Source organism: Odontesthes bonariensis, chromosome 5 (assembly GCF_027942865.1).
Source record: "Odontesthes bonariensis isolate fOdoBon6 chromosome 5, fOdoBon6.hap1, whole genome shotgun sequence".
Taxonomy (NCBI): Eukaryota; Metazoa; Chordata; class Actinopteri; order Atheriniformes; family Atherinopsidae; genus Odontesthes; species Odontesthes bonariensis.
Window position 1 is genome coordinate 22,973,642 of NC_134510.1, and position 15,337 is coordinate 22,988,978.

The following is a 15,337-nucleotide window of genomic DNA, read 5'->3' on the forward strand; positions in this document are numbered from 1 at the left end:
GGTCTCACATCTGGCTCCGTTATCTCCTTTGAGCTGATCCGTTGAGAGGGTCGTAAAGAGGGTACGTTTCTTGATGTCAAGAAAGGTTGGATCTTTATGTAAACATCTCTGTGCTCTGTCTTTCCTGAGAGCACGCTACATATCCCCCACTTGATTTGGAGGTGTCCTGGGGAGATCTCGGAATCACGGAGGAGTAATCCCAGTGGTCTCAGGTCCAAGAGGCTGAGGTGTTCTCTGAGGTGGTTGTGTTGGCTTTTCCTATCTTGTAGTACTATTTTACTGTAAGACTTATGGAATTAGAAAAACATATAAAAAGATATAACGAATTTAACTACGGTTTCTTAAGGGACTATAGTCGTAGCCTGAAACTAATGTCTAACCTATCTTCTAGCTAATTCTTTATAAAAGGGTAAATGGACTAAGTAACAAAGAAAAATCAAAAAGGGGCAGAGGTGACAGAAAAGTTGGCTTAGAGTTATACTTCATTCGCTAGTTCGTGGACTGCGGGGGAGTATATGACTCGGGGTTCTTCCGATTCTGTCTCCTCATCAAAAGTCACTAGATCGGTGGTGTTTTTGTCCTGATCTGGCTTCTTACGTTTGTTACGTCTCGTGGTCCATTTGAGTAGGTTAATTTGGCCCTGGAGGGCGTTAGCGCGTCGAGAATATAGGTACGCGATTCCGAAGGTGAGGAGGTAGCCTAGGGCAACCATAGTCGCGGTTACTGTGTCGGGGCCTGACCATGAGTAGGATATAGTTGGTCGGGGAGGTTTGTTGCTGGAGGTTATTTCTTTCAGCACGTTCTCTATGGGACTAACGTCAATGGTTTTAAAACCTTCAAATTGGAGTTGAGTGACCGTGTCTGCCTCAAGCTCCAGGGATTGCTTTGAGTAGAAATCGGAGATTTCTATTTCCCCGTCGTATTGGTCAGGATTAAGGTGGTAAAGGGCCAGGTCTCCTATGTGAAGGATTGCGCCTTCAGGAACTGTGACCCACAATGTGCGGTTTGGTAGTTCCATTTTGGTAGACGTGTCGTGTTGATCGTAACTAATAGTGGCGGTCTTCGCTGGAGTGTTAACCAACCAGCGACTTCCCACAGTTTCTGCTTGGGTGTTAGTTACTTGGTATTTTGGTGTGAGAGTTGTTTGGCACTGGGAGTCTTCGGTGAGAAGTTTAAGTCCACAGAGGCCCCCAGTGTCGTCTCTAACGAATGGTTTGCTGGGGCAGAGATAATGAATGTCTCTGGTAAGGGTGCACATTTTTAAATTGGGCGCGAGGTAGAGATCTGGAGAACTATCGTGGTACGCTACCACTGTTGGTGTGTGCACTTAAACGTGGGTTTCACCTTTCCAGATTCCTACGTTGATGACGTCTTTTAGTCGGTAGATGTTGTCGAGGGTAACTATGGGAAGATTAATGAGGAAGGCTATTTCGCGGCCTTCGGGATTTACGTGAATGGGGACTGCGCTGCCTAGTGTATAAGCTAGATGTGCTTGCAAGGGGTTAACAATTTCTCTAGTGGCCGTGGACAGAATGTCCTGTACTACGGCTAGCGACACTAGGTACGGAGGGATTTTTCCCATAGCTAGAGTATCAACGGAGGAGCTAACATCTCTTATCAGATCAGACATGAGCATAGTTACCAGCTGTGTGTGAGCATAATCAACCTTTAAAACTCCCAGCAGTGTGTCTTCTGCTGCGACTGTCTTCATCAGGGTTTCACTATGGGAGTTCAAAACCAAGACCGTGCCTTCCACAGTTTTGGTCACCGTGCTGAGCTGTCCTCTCTGCAAGTCTAGTTGCTGTTGGATGCCCGGGATTTCACCCTGCAACTCACCCATATGACGCTTTATCGCGGCAATGTTTACGGCATTCACGGCTGACGCCCCCAAACTGAATAGGGAGCCGACGGCGGATGCGGCTGCCAGTAGTCCCCCAATGAAGCGTTTCTCCCTTCTGTTCGCCCCACTCAGTTCTGATTGAGTGATGGTGAACTTCTGGAGTTGTTGCAACATATGGGTGATGTCTACCTCCGCATGAGTGATGACTTCTCTCTTCCACCGAGCGCCGGCCCACGAAGTCAGTTTGGCGGAGCTAGGCACGTTCCTCGTGCACAGCACACTAGGACTGAACCGGACATACACCTTCTGGGTGTGTAGCCGGCAGTTGGTGATCAGGAGTCCGGGTTGTTCCATTAGAACAATTCCGGAGTCTGGTCCGGGTTCAACGATCTCAGTCCAAGTGGGAATAGTTGCCAGTCCCATCGTCGCAAGTATGAGCCAGAGTGTCATCATCCTGGTGAAAAACAGTGATGGATATTAGGGCTTATTTCAAATTGATACACTTTTGGTTGGACGGAGGTTAGAGTTGGCTAGTTCACCCCCACTTGCAGTTAGTGTGTTAGTAGCTTTTATTAGACAGGCAGTCGGATCGGGAAGACGGACTTTAGTTTGAACTATTCTGGTTTTGCCTATTTTGATTTTAGTTCCTTGCTAATAATATTGTTTAGGAGGGAGCTCTGTGTTCTTTTCTTTTATCGTTTTGTTAAGGCTTTTGCTCCCCCCCTTGTGGATCTCGGTTTTATGGGTTTGCTGAGACCTGATTGTCCTCAGCGGGTCCCCTAAAGCTTTTATGTGGTCTAATTTGGTTTCTGTGGACCCATTTGGACTTGGCTTCTTTCTGTCCTTGGCTGATTTTTATCTGATACACCACTGGTGACAGTTTTTCGGTGATCAGGTGGGGTCCTGTCCATCGAGGAAGGAACTTTTTGGCCAGCTTTCCAACCTTGTGACTCGTCTGTTCACCGGTTTTGGTGAAGTTGTAGTACCAGACCTTGTCCCCCACTTGGAGTTCCTCCTGTGAGGCTTTTTGGTCATAATAGCTCTTTCTTCCCTCGACCGATTTTTCCAGGTGTTTCTGAGCGAATGCAAAGGTTACCTGTAGGTGTCTGCTGAGGTCCTTCATGTACTGGTGAGTGGTGTACGCTGTTGCTACACTGGCTTCACCTGGTTGGTAGAGCAGATGCAGTGGCATTGTCATCTGTCTGCCTGTCATCATTTCAAACGGGGAGATTCCCGTTGCTTCGTGTGGTGTTGCTCTGATGGCCATTAAGACCAACGGCAATTTTACATCCCAATCTCGTTGGTTGGATGCAACGTACTTCTTGAGTATGTTCACCACAGTTCGGTTGGCTCGCTCTACTTGACCTGAGGCTCGCGGGTGATAACTGATGTGAAAGTTTGCTTTCACACCCAGAGCTTGCCACAACTGTTGCATGACTTCTGCCGTGAAGTGTGTTCCTCTGTCTGATTTGACACGACTCGGAAGGCCGAATCTTGAGAACACATGGTTCATGAGCAGGTAGGCGGTAGTTTCAGCTGTATCGTTTGCAGCTGGTAGGCATTCTACCCATTTGGTGAATGCACATGTAACCGTGAGGAAGTATTTGTTGCCTCTGGTTGATTTGGTGAGAGGTCCCACCCAGTCAATTTGGAGGTCTGACCATGGGAATGAGATGCCTCTCCTCTGCAACGGAGCTCGGTGTATCGGGTTTGTCGGCTGAAACTGGCAACACACAAGGCATCCTTTGATGTAGTCGGCTACATCTTTTCTCATTTTTGGCCAGTATGCCACTTGTTTTAACGCGCTGTATGTTGCTTTGACACCTTTGTGTCCAGCCGCGGGAAGGTCGTGTGCGTGCACGAGCATCACCCCCCTTTGGTTTCGAGGGACCACGAACGCAGGTGAAGAGAGTGCGTCGGAAACATGAACTAAGACACCTTTGACCAACCGCAGGGCTGATCGAGTGGCAAAGAGTTTCCTTAAATCAGGGATGTTATTGAGGTCAGACTCAGAGGGTGTGTTTGAGCCGTCAGACACGAACAACACCATTTTATTGATGGCAGGGTCGAGCGATTGAAGGGTGACCAGGTCAGTGTCGGTGAACGCTGGTTCCACTGACACTGATCCATCGTTAGATGTCTGGGCGGGAGGGTTTGTTTTGGAACGCGTCACCACACAGATCTGTGGTTCGGAGGAGTCCGCGGTGGCTGCGGTTAGCCACGAGGGATCCAGTGACCAGGGGATGCCATGCATCGCTCCCTGTTTTGCCAAGGAATCAGTTAGATCGTTCAGTTCTTTGTCTTGCCCCGGTACACGTGAGTGGCCTCTGACCTTTTTCCAGTAGATCTGCATGTTGTTGGACTCAATGGCGTGGTTACATGCCAGGAACAATTCTTTATTTTTCACAGGTTTTCTGCTGGAAGTCAGGAAACCATTGCGTTTCCACGTGGCAAGGTGGCAAGAGAAACTGAGACGGGCGTAGTTTGAATCAGTACAAATCAATAAGTCTTTCACACCTTTTTCTGCAGCGAGTTGTACCGTGATCAGGACACCTGCCACTTCTGCGTATTGGGACGACTGTGAACCAAGCTGGAAGCTTTGAGGTTCATAGGGGTTGTTCTGGAGCCAAACGACGCCTGCACCTGCTCGTGTAACCGTGTCATGATGAAAAGAGCACCCATCTACATACGCAGTAGTCATGTTTTTACACACGTTTTCATCGTAGTAGTGATGGTGGGGGTTGGTTACAGGTGAGGGTTTATCTGTAATTGCGCAGAGTGGAGGTGTATCTGCAGTGCAGTTCTGACATGCAGCAAGATCGGTGCCGAGAGGGCTCTTTTTGTTCTGCGCGTAGCGGACTTCTAAGTCGAAACTTTGCAGAGCCATTAGCCATGAGGCCACACGGGCATTTGTTACAACTCCATCCCTTATACGTTGGCTGTTAAGGAACGTGGTAGGTTGGTGTTGTGTTTCTACAATGACCTTTTGGCCTCCAAGGTAGTTGGAGAAATGTTTAACTGCCCAAACTGTGGCAAGCAGAGCTTTTTCACAGTCAGAATATTTCAGCTCGGGTATAGCTAGCGTTTTACTGGCGTACGCCACTACTCTCTTATCCTGGTCGTATTTCTGATACAGACCAGCGCTTAAACAGTGAGTTGAGAAGCCCACTTCGAGGTGGAATGGTTTGTCGCAGTTAGGGTAGTTTAAACATGGTGCTGTGCACAGTTTTTCTTTTAAGGTGGACATGGCCTTTTGTTGTGGCCCAGCCCAGATAAAAGGTGTGTCCTTTTTAAGTAGTTCAGTTAGAGGTTTTGCTATGTCGGCATAGCTCTCAATGAACTGTCGAGAGTAGTTGCAGACTCCTAAGAAGCTGCGGAGTTCAGAGACATTTGAGGGAACTTTGATGTTACTGATGCCCTGGATGCGGTTAACTTGTGGCTCGACACCACTTGGTCCTACTAGGAGACCGACGTAGTCTACTTTGGTTTTGCACCACTGACATTTTGAGAGTGATATTTTTGCACCCGCAGTGGTGAGTTGACCCAGGACATGGTCGATTTCCTGAATGTGTGCATCCAGGTTGGGGCTACGGAGAAGGATGTCATCGACGTAGATGAGGTTACCTCGTTCGCCGGCATCAGGACATGCTTTGTTCAGAAATATGTTGAATTCAGCAGGTGAGTTGGCGTAGCCAAAAGGACACCTGGTGAATGTATATTGACGGTTAGCGAACGTGAATGCCAACTTGTGTTGGTCCTCAGCGTGTACTGGAATGGTCCAGAAACCCGACGCCACGTCTAGAGTGGAGAAGTATTTGGCATTTTTAACGCGAGGAAGTTCTTGTTCAAGCTGAGTCATTGGCCATCTCGAGAGAGGGACCTGTTGGTTGAGTTTTCGATAGTCGATCGTGAGTCTCCATTTTCCATTGGGTTTCACGACCGGCCAGAGCGGTGCCGAGTAAGTGCTGTTACAAGGCCGAATGATCCCGTTTTTCAACAGGTCGTCTATTATTTCTTGTATAGGCTCCTGTGATGCTAGAGGAATCTTATACTGACGCACAAAAGTTGGCGGTGCGTCTGGTGGAGTAGGAATGCGCATTGAGTGGATTGTGGTTAACCCACAATCCGAAGAATCAAGTGAGAAAAAATCCTGATATTTGAGAAGGGTTTGGCGTAGCTTGTCGCGTTCCTCGTCATTAACGAGAGCGTTAGCTTGCGTTACCACTTCTTCGATTCGATCAGCAACATTAGGGGATGGCCCTGTTGTTACTTTTTCCTGTGCGTCGGGAGAGTCTGGGGTTGATGTAACCGCCAAGACGTCAACCGTGTGAAGTGTCATTTGTTCATCATGACTAAGATCAATGCGACTGACTGAGTTCTGGTCGAGAGTCACGACCGAAAAGAGTGCGATCGCCCTTGAAGGCTTTGTGTAGACAACGTGAGTTGTCTGATGTTTTGGGTAGAGTGGAGTTGGGATTTGTCCCAGTATTGGGATGCCCAGCTCAAAGTCATGGAAGTCAGTACTGATAAGCCAGCCCAGTGGCGTGCCTTTTGGGATCAGTATGGCTTCCTCGCCGATGTTGTTGATCAGCAAGAATGTGGTCCTAGAATTTAGGCCCAAAAGAGGAGTTGCTTCCAGGGACAGTCCAAGTTCGAAGAACAATGGCGAAGGTTGAAACAGAGCTTGTGAGTGGTTAAGATTCTGTCCTGGTTGCATGCATATTTGGAGAGGGACATTCGCCGTGCGTGCTGGTATTGTGGCATGTTGGAAGTTAGCTACTTGACATACCTCTGGAATTGTCTGTCCTGACTTCAGGTTGTCTGCGTCAGGCAGATAAGAAGAATCACGCACGGGTGTTAGTGACCACAGAATGTTATTTACTGTGTCAATTTGGACACCTAGTCTCACCAGTATATCGCCTCCTACGTACACTGAGTGTGGAAGGTCGGGAATAACCAGAAAAGTGTGAACCAGCATTCTGTTATTCCACTTTACTGTGAGGGCACAAACACCCATGGCAGTGAGTGTTGTGGTTGGTGTAGGATCTGATGGGAAACGGAATGTCTTTTTCACCATCCGGAGATTGGCGTTTTCTCGTGCCAATGACTCATACAGATCCTTACTGATTGCGGATTTATCAGCCCATAAAGCTATAATCACATCATCTATCTGCGACTTTTGCAGTTCAAGACCTCCGAGCACCTGTGGACAGTACTCGTCCTGCGTGGCTGACGGTTGTAATGCACACAGGAGAGTGTCTCGCTGTGTCGCGAGCTGCGTCACCAGGTTGTCAGGGTCGGCCTGAGCGGCTGGACTGCTGTGGACAACCTCATCGTGTGTTACGGTTTCGGACGGCTCGAGTAAAGTTATCTGTTGGACAGAGTTATGCTTTTCACTTTCAAGGACATAGCAGCTAAAATCTTCATTGTACGGAAAAGTAATCGTCAGAGGTTCTCGCACTTGTGCCCACACTTTCAATCGTTTGAAATCGAGTAAAGGCTCGAAACGGTTCAGAAGATCTTTTCCGACAAGCAAAGGAATGGACTCAAGTGATGACACATACACGGGATGAATCAGAGTCATTGGTCCGATTGACAGTTGTATCAGAGATACTGCTGACAGCGTAGTGTTATTAGAGGCGTACGGGCGCACCTCCAGAGAGCAAGGTTGGAGTTTTAACTCTTTATTGCCGTGGTTTGCTGCCTTACGAAGTCTGTTAAAAAGAGATAGAGACATTAAAGTTATATCCGCGGCGGTGTCAAGGAGAGCTTCATGTCTCAGCACATCTTCCAAGGTTAGTGAGATGTAAAACTTGCGTGCGACTCCCTTTTCAGAGAGGTTGCAAAGAAATTGGTGTACAGGTGGTTCAACTTGTATCAGAGAGGCATCCTGGTCAGAGGAGATCTCTTTTTGATCCAGCTGTACAACCAAGACTGCGCTAGGTGGGAGAGGATCTTTTGCCTCTTCTTCTGTGCTGTTCACAGGAGTTTGTGACTCTGTTTGAGCCTGTTGTGGGTCCAGCTCAGATTCTGGAGTTGGCTCGGCTACTCGTTCTGGCTGTAAAATGGAATCAGCTGGCAGGGCCAGGTTCTGTGTCACAGTGGTTATAGACAGAAGATCAGACTTTTTGTTAACTTTCTTTTCTTTCATTTCTTGCAACAAACGTTTAATATTGTCTATCTCATCCTGGCTGAGACCAAAGGCTTCTTTTTCCTTTTCAGATCTCATGCCTGGAGAGTCTTTGTTGCTCCTTTTGTGTGAATCATTCGATTCCTGTTGGGATAATTTGGACCATTCCGTGCGTGGATGTGTGTCCCGAGGCCTATTTTTATAGTCACTCTGGTTCTCCCGAGCTGGGTATTTGGGAAACCGGTTTGGGAAGAACTTTCCTCTGTGAGGGTTAAAAGGAGGTTCGTTGTGTTCTGCACGTGAGTGAGATCGCTCTTTACTGGGCCAGTGAGGTTTCGAGTAGCCGTCTGTCGGATGAGACGGTTGAGTCTGTGATGTCTTGTGACTCTCACTAGACCGCTGTGGTCGGGTGTCGTGACCAGGTGCCTTACCCCTTTGGGCTCCTTCGAGCTCCATAGGTGGGTGTTCGGCGTTCAGCGTCAGAACAGTGTTATGCTCTGGCTGTTTAGCTTGTCTGTGTTTCTGGAAACCTAAAGTGGCCCACTCACGGAGCTGCACAATTGTGGCTGTTCGCGGATTAGCCATAACCCCCAAGTGGTGACTAGTAACGGGATGGAGATTTTGGATGAAGAGCGTTTTGAAATTTATATCTTCCTCCATTCCCTTGTCGTTGCGTGAGCCAAAATAAGCTTTGAGGAGACGGTAATAGTACTGCTGAGGCAGCTCACTACGTCCCTGTTTAACCATCATGGCGGTACTTAGACCAGACTGAGACAGCTCATCTGAAAATTCCCTCTCCATCGTTTGACAGAGAAGTGCATAATCATTTTGGATGGAATCAAGCTGACGTTCGATGAATCTACTTACTTCACGGCTGGACGTGATTTTAATCAAGTAGATTTTGTCCGTAATGGATGCGTTTGGAAATCGACGCAAATAGAAGTCAATATCATTTAAGTAAGCTCGGGTGTCGTGCGGCCCCCCAGGAGTGGGTTCGAACCTTGGCACGTTGCGAGCGATTTTGTCTAATTCTCGGTCAGAAGGTCCCAACGGTGTATGGTTTCCCAGAGCAAGGACCGACTGATCCAGTCTGGTTGGTTCTGGGGACTCACCGTGGGCTCTGAAAGGATTTGGGGTAGCTGGCCCTGTTGGGGGAAAGAACGACTCCCCCTGGGCTCCCTTATAGCTAAAACGGCCTTCCTTTTCTGGTTGAGAGGTATCATGCATTTTCAGTTTGCGTTCAGCCTCCAAGGACTGACGTAAATCTCTTTTTGCATTTATCAACTCTCCTGTTAGGCGTTCGTTTTGCTGATACGCTTCATTGATTTTGTCTTTAGCTTCGCCGAGGTGTTCCTGCAAAAGCTGTATCTGTTTTTGTTTAGCACTGAGATGCGTCTCATAGGATGCGACTTCAGTGTTCAAATCCTGCACTGTCTGCAGGGCATCGTGGAGAGGTTGTTGCGAGTCCTTATGGGCTTTATCAACCTCTTCCAGTTTAGCTTGGTTAGCCAGCAACTCTTGTTGGCACTGCTGGAGCGATTCCCCAAGCTCCCCGTTTATCCCTTTTAGTTGATTCATATCTCTGTCTGATTGTTCAACCTGGGTTGTTAATTTCTCTATTTGGTCAGCAGCCTGGCTTGCTGTCCTTTCAGAGACTTCTAATTTATGTTGGAGGAATTTCTTTTCCTCCTGTAATTGCGTTATCGTTTGCGACCGAGTTTTGAGTTTTTCAGCGGCTTGCTCCACCACCTTATGTGCATGTTTGAATCGCGCGGAGAAGACGACAGCTAAGCTCCCCAATAACTTTGTTAAAGTTTTGTCTTTGGGCGTCTTCGCTTCCACTCCTGCAATAAGTTCTGACACTATTGCCCCGAGCTCGTTGGGGTCAGTGCCTGTTATTTTGTTGACATAACCTGGAATTAGCTCTTCAGTCAAATCCATCAGGGTGTTTTCCATTGCTTCGAATGGATCGTCCTGACTGGACGTGTCAGAAGTCATGTTGATTTGTCGAGAAAAGTTTTGTTAATCTATTTGTTTAGGCGTAACCGTGGTAAGCAGTTAGGCAAGTTATAGACTAAGTTTAGCGTGTCTGGAAGAAGGGAAGGAAAGTAAGAGAAAGAAAAAGAGAGAAAGGAAAAAAAAAAGAAATATTCAAAAAAAAAAATTCTTTAAATTTAAAATGAATAAAATATAAAAAAAAATTAAAAATAAAAAAAAATTAATTAATGATCAGAAAAAATTAAAGTTTATCGCTTAAAATTATTTAATTCCAAATTGCTTTTGAAATTAAACTTAAAACAAAATTAAATAACAACAAGATGGAAATAATCAAACAAAAGAAAATTCAGAAAGAAGTATTCCTTAATAAAATTTATCTTACTTGATTAAGCCAAATTATTGATAAGTTCTTTCCTTCTTCCAAGTGTCGTTCCTTTTCTAATGATGTTAATTTTGGGGTTGCTGATTGGGGTGTCGCGATTTAGGAGTTGTGGATATAATCCACCGTTTTAGGTTGACTCTCTTTTAACCTTAAAAATCAGTTACTGTTGAGTTTTCTGATTTTAAATTTCCTATTTATTTAAGAATCGTTTTTCTCTTAAACCCTTAAACAAGTTATGCAAACAGTCATTGTTAGTACAGGAATTAGTTGTGAACCACGTGATTGCTTTTCAATTCAATCACTTCACCACAAGTTACAATGGCGCTGGTCAGATTTGTTAGTCAAACACCATTTCCCAGAATTCCTTCACTTTGTTGTAATTAACCAAGCTACCAGCAGATGACGCTGAGGCTCGTTCTTGCGTTATTTGCAGCGGACTTCCAGGGGAAGAGTGAGAAAGTGCTGACGTCAGATGTTGACGACTTTGGCACCTCCCACTCAGGAAGTGTCAGTGCTGTGTGGCTCTCAGCCCACAGCAAATTTTTAGCTTAGCAGACTCACGCCAAGCTTTTAAACAACATTCATGTCACAAGCAAAGAGAAACACGGCGGTTTCTAACACAGCTTTTATCAACAGCTTTGCAGAAGAGGCAGCATTTGCGAGACGTGGCAGTCTCCAACTTTCCACCTTAAGCTTTTAAGGGCTTCCAACACGTCAGCGCTCCTGCCGACGTGCTGACTCAATTGGGCTCGTGCTTCTACGAACACCAAGTTAAAACAGACTTGCCTTTAGGCACTTCAACTCTTCAAAATTGACTATAACTACCCTCTCTTCGGGAAGTGATAATACACACGCCGTATAGACGTTACTTTTCGGTCACGGGAAGCTTCGCCGTGCCGCCTCTAATCTCCTGGCTGTTTGTAAACAAACCAGCTGCTGGCTATGTAGCTACACTAGCTTCAGCACGGAGTCCTGAGTTCAGCAGATGATCACCGGAATCTCGCGGATAATTATCTCTGTTTCTCAGAGTGGTTATATCAATGTTGGATACTCGCAACCATTAATCCCCACTTGGCCATATATAATTGAGCGTTTTTTTTTTTAACAGCTCTTGCATGCAAAATTACTTCAGGAGGAAGCACACTCAGGCAGCGCTGACGTGTTCCGTTTCTGTGTTTTTGTAATACTTTCTTACTACAAAAACAATTCAAACAACAAGTTTATGCGTCCATAAAGTTTGTTATTCGGCTCTATATCTTTGCTTTCGTTAACTCTTAACTGCAGGAAACAAACAGTTTGTAGAACAATGCTCACACACACAGGCAGTTTTGCTAAGCGCGGCTACTTCACAAATCGCCTCGCACGGACGGCACCAAAATATATGTAGCGTTGACACGTTATTAATTAATATTTACCTCGAAAATAGTAGGGCACCACCTCTTTTATTTTAATTTGTTACGTTACAGTCCAAAGAGGAAGACTGTTTAAAATCTTGCAATCCTAGTATGTTATTTTAAGAATCAGTCTCATTCTGAGTCGTGCGTCCTATTTGGATTGGTAACCGGCTTTAGTAACTGTCTGTGACACTCTTAAGTGGCTTAACATAAACATTTATTCAACATTGCACAGGTATATAGGGGTATAAACAATTGATAAAGAGACAGAAATTAGAATTATTGGGGAAACAAAAAAAAGGGTAATAGGGAAGAAAGGAGCAGGCCATTAACAGGGTTACCTATCAAAAATGTGACTAAATCTGGTTCATAACACGGATATTGTGCCAACAGTCTTCTGCCCGCGTAGGTCTGTTCATTCGTCGCTTCCAGAGAAAGTTTTCACTTTATCCACGGTTTCAAAAGATCTCAAACCAGCACCTTACTTTGTCGTAGAGTATCGTGGTTATTTACAAGGTGAGCGTCAGTCCTTGGAGACCACGTTTCCTTGGTTACCAGCGGCTGGGCGTCGTTGTTGGAGACCACGTTTCCTTGGTTACCAGCGGCTGGGCGTCGTTGTTGGAGACCACGTTTCCTTGGTGACCGGCTGGGTGACGTTTAGTCGGCTGTTCTTCTTGGGCCGGGCGGTGTGATTTAGCAAACACTCGCGTGTATCGGACCAGACTTTATAAAAAAAAGGAAGTCTAAAAAAAATGGGAATTAATAGTTACGGAGTAAAATAGAGAGAGGACAGAAGACTTGAGCTAAGAGCAAGCGATAAGACAAGAGAGAGGTCAAAAATTGTAAGCATAAGCTTAGGGGACAAAGGGAGTGGTCAAGGCTTGGAGGACCACAGGGAGGTCCCAGAGTTGCGGATTTTGAGAGTAAGCAGTAAGAGCGAGCTAAGAGGGGGAAGATGGTAGATATGAGAGAGAGAATCTCTGGTGCGCTCGGGTTTTAAACTCGAGGTCACATGTCAGCTTTCGTCCAATCAGAGTTCAGCTGGCTTTTGACCCAAGGGAAAAAGGGGGGTTGACCATGCTGAATTCATGAGACAAAAAGGGGGGATTCTGCTCCTTTCTTATACCGTATTTAACCCATATGACAGTGATTTTAGACAATATAGTGTTCTTAACAGACAATAATGTCACATAAAAGCAGGCATAAACACAAATATGAGCATGAAACACTTATTAGCATACAATACTTCATATTATCATGACAAAAATGGTAATGACAACTTTGCTTGCTGTTAATTTAGAATGATCTGCAGCTGTTTGAGTAATACCTGTGGAATTAAACCCTATTAGGTTATGCATTGCACATAATGAGAACATTAAACATCCGTAGTTGAAATTGTCCATGGTTGTTTAGGCTGACATATTGAAAAGTGTCCGTTATCCATGTCCTTTGGGGGGCACTGTGGCTCCACGAGAGGGATCCCTTTTAAATCCAATTTTCATAATTTGCTAATTGAAGAAGGTACAAGAATGGCGAATGTTTCAAAATGATCTGTAGGTTTGTCCAGTAATGATTTTCACACTTTCAGTCTACGGAAAGCGAGGTTTATAGTGGAATTTTCACTCTCTGAAAATAGGGAAGTGTGGCATTCCTTCAGGTTGGACCAGCAGGACATTTGAGGCTACATCTGCTCTCTTATCAGGAGGTGTCCTACATAATTTATTATTCGTAGCTGGTCTGGGGGGGAGAAGACTCGGAAACAAAGAACCCCATTTAGTTGGTCTCACATCTGGCTCCGTTATCTCCTTTGAGCTGATCCGTTGAGAGGGTCGTAAAGAGGGTACGTTTCTTGATGTCAAGAAAGGTTGGATCTTTATGTAAACATCTCTGTGCTCTGTCTTTCCTGAGAGCACGCTACAACAGTTTGATGACACAAACAGAAAAGAAAACATGGTCTAGCAATAATGCATCATGATTAGTCTCAATTTTCCCACAAATTAATGCACATATATGATAAAGCTGTCGTTTATGTCTACAGGGCATGAAAATTCACACTTTAAGAACAAGACCTTGTGCTGACAAGGTCATTTTGCTTTGCTTTAGTGATAGGTCATCTGTCAGACTCTGCAGTTCAGCACATTTCCTGGAGTGAAATTTTGATTATCCATGTAATCTGGATCAGAGAGAGAGAGAGAGAGAGAGAGAGAGAGAGAGAGAGAGAGAGAGAGATCCCACAATCATGCCCACAAAAGAAACAACTTAAACTGATTTTTTTTAAACCTGGACCTTATCTCTGGCATTAAATACGTTAATCTAGTCAGTGATAACAGTCCTTCGGACGATATTTAGATCACTCAAGATCCGCGTATATCCATATAACGGGAGAGAACATGGCATAGACAATACAGCCTCTAAATAAGGCATTCTCTGTCTTTATTTCACCAATACTTTAAGATGAATGAACGCGTACTATTGCACTGTTTAATCAGAGCTGCCGTGTTGTTGTTATCTTAAGCAGCACAGCTCATTCACTCTGTGCTCTGTGACGGTCGGCTATCTTTACATGGAGTTTGCTACTGCTAGTTTTGTGAAACATGACAATTTCAAAATACGCAATCACGAACCATGTTACCAGCAGCAGTAGCAAATTCTGTGTGACGCGTGTGTAGGAAGCCCCCGATAACGTTTACCAAAATTTGAGTGAGAAATTCATGCTCATTAAAGAGGCCACTCTTCTTAAAGTCTCAGACCTACCACTGGATAGCAGCTGTGGATAATAGCCGTTCAAGTCTACAGGGTGTGAATATTGATTCAAACACCATGTGAGGACGGTGACTTGATGTTTCTATTGTAGTGTGGCTTTAGTGACAAGTCATTAGTCTATCTTTTACCAGCACTATTCAAGTGGTCTGGATCTTCTCGCTGTCAGTTTTATTGCTGTCAGTGAGTGTTTCAGTGTGGGAAAAATACAGGTTGCAGTCAAACATTCACGTTGACATCATTCTTTTCACATCATTACATTAAATATCGGGATCAAGCACAAGTTAAATATAGTCTTATTTTAGATAAGCTTATTTGTGGAGCAGTATTCTTCTAAGAGCAGGGATATGTGCATCACTATCTGTGGGCTAAATGCTGTCTGAATACCTGTATTATATTAACGGGTGATATTTAATAGATTTAATAAACTAAAGACGGCAATCAGTTCAAGAAATGAGTGCACATCGGATAAAAAACTCTTCATAAAGTTGAGGTGTAAGGAAATCCTGCAGCTGACTGTTGTTCTTTTGTCTGGAGAACAAGACCTTTAAAAAAGGTATTTGGCTGAAGGCCTAAAAGTGTGTGTGTCTGTTTTCCATTAAACTGGTCGTGTCTCCCTTATCACTGCAATAGGTATAACTCATGAAAATGCATGTCTGATATGAGAGTCAATGCATGTGTGGCAAGGGCAGAGACATGTTCTTGGTTGGTAAATTTAACTTCTCCTTGTTTCAGTTTTGTGATCAAAAACAATTTTCTTTCTTTCTTCTTTCTACCATTTGGTAAAGCTCATTTTTCACTGTCTATATTCCGTATTATCAAAGATTAGTGGA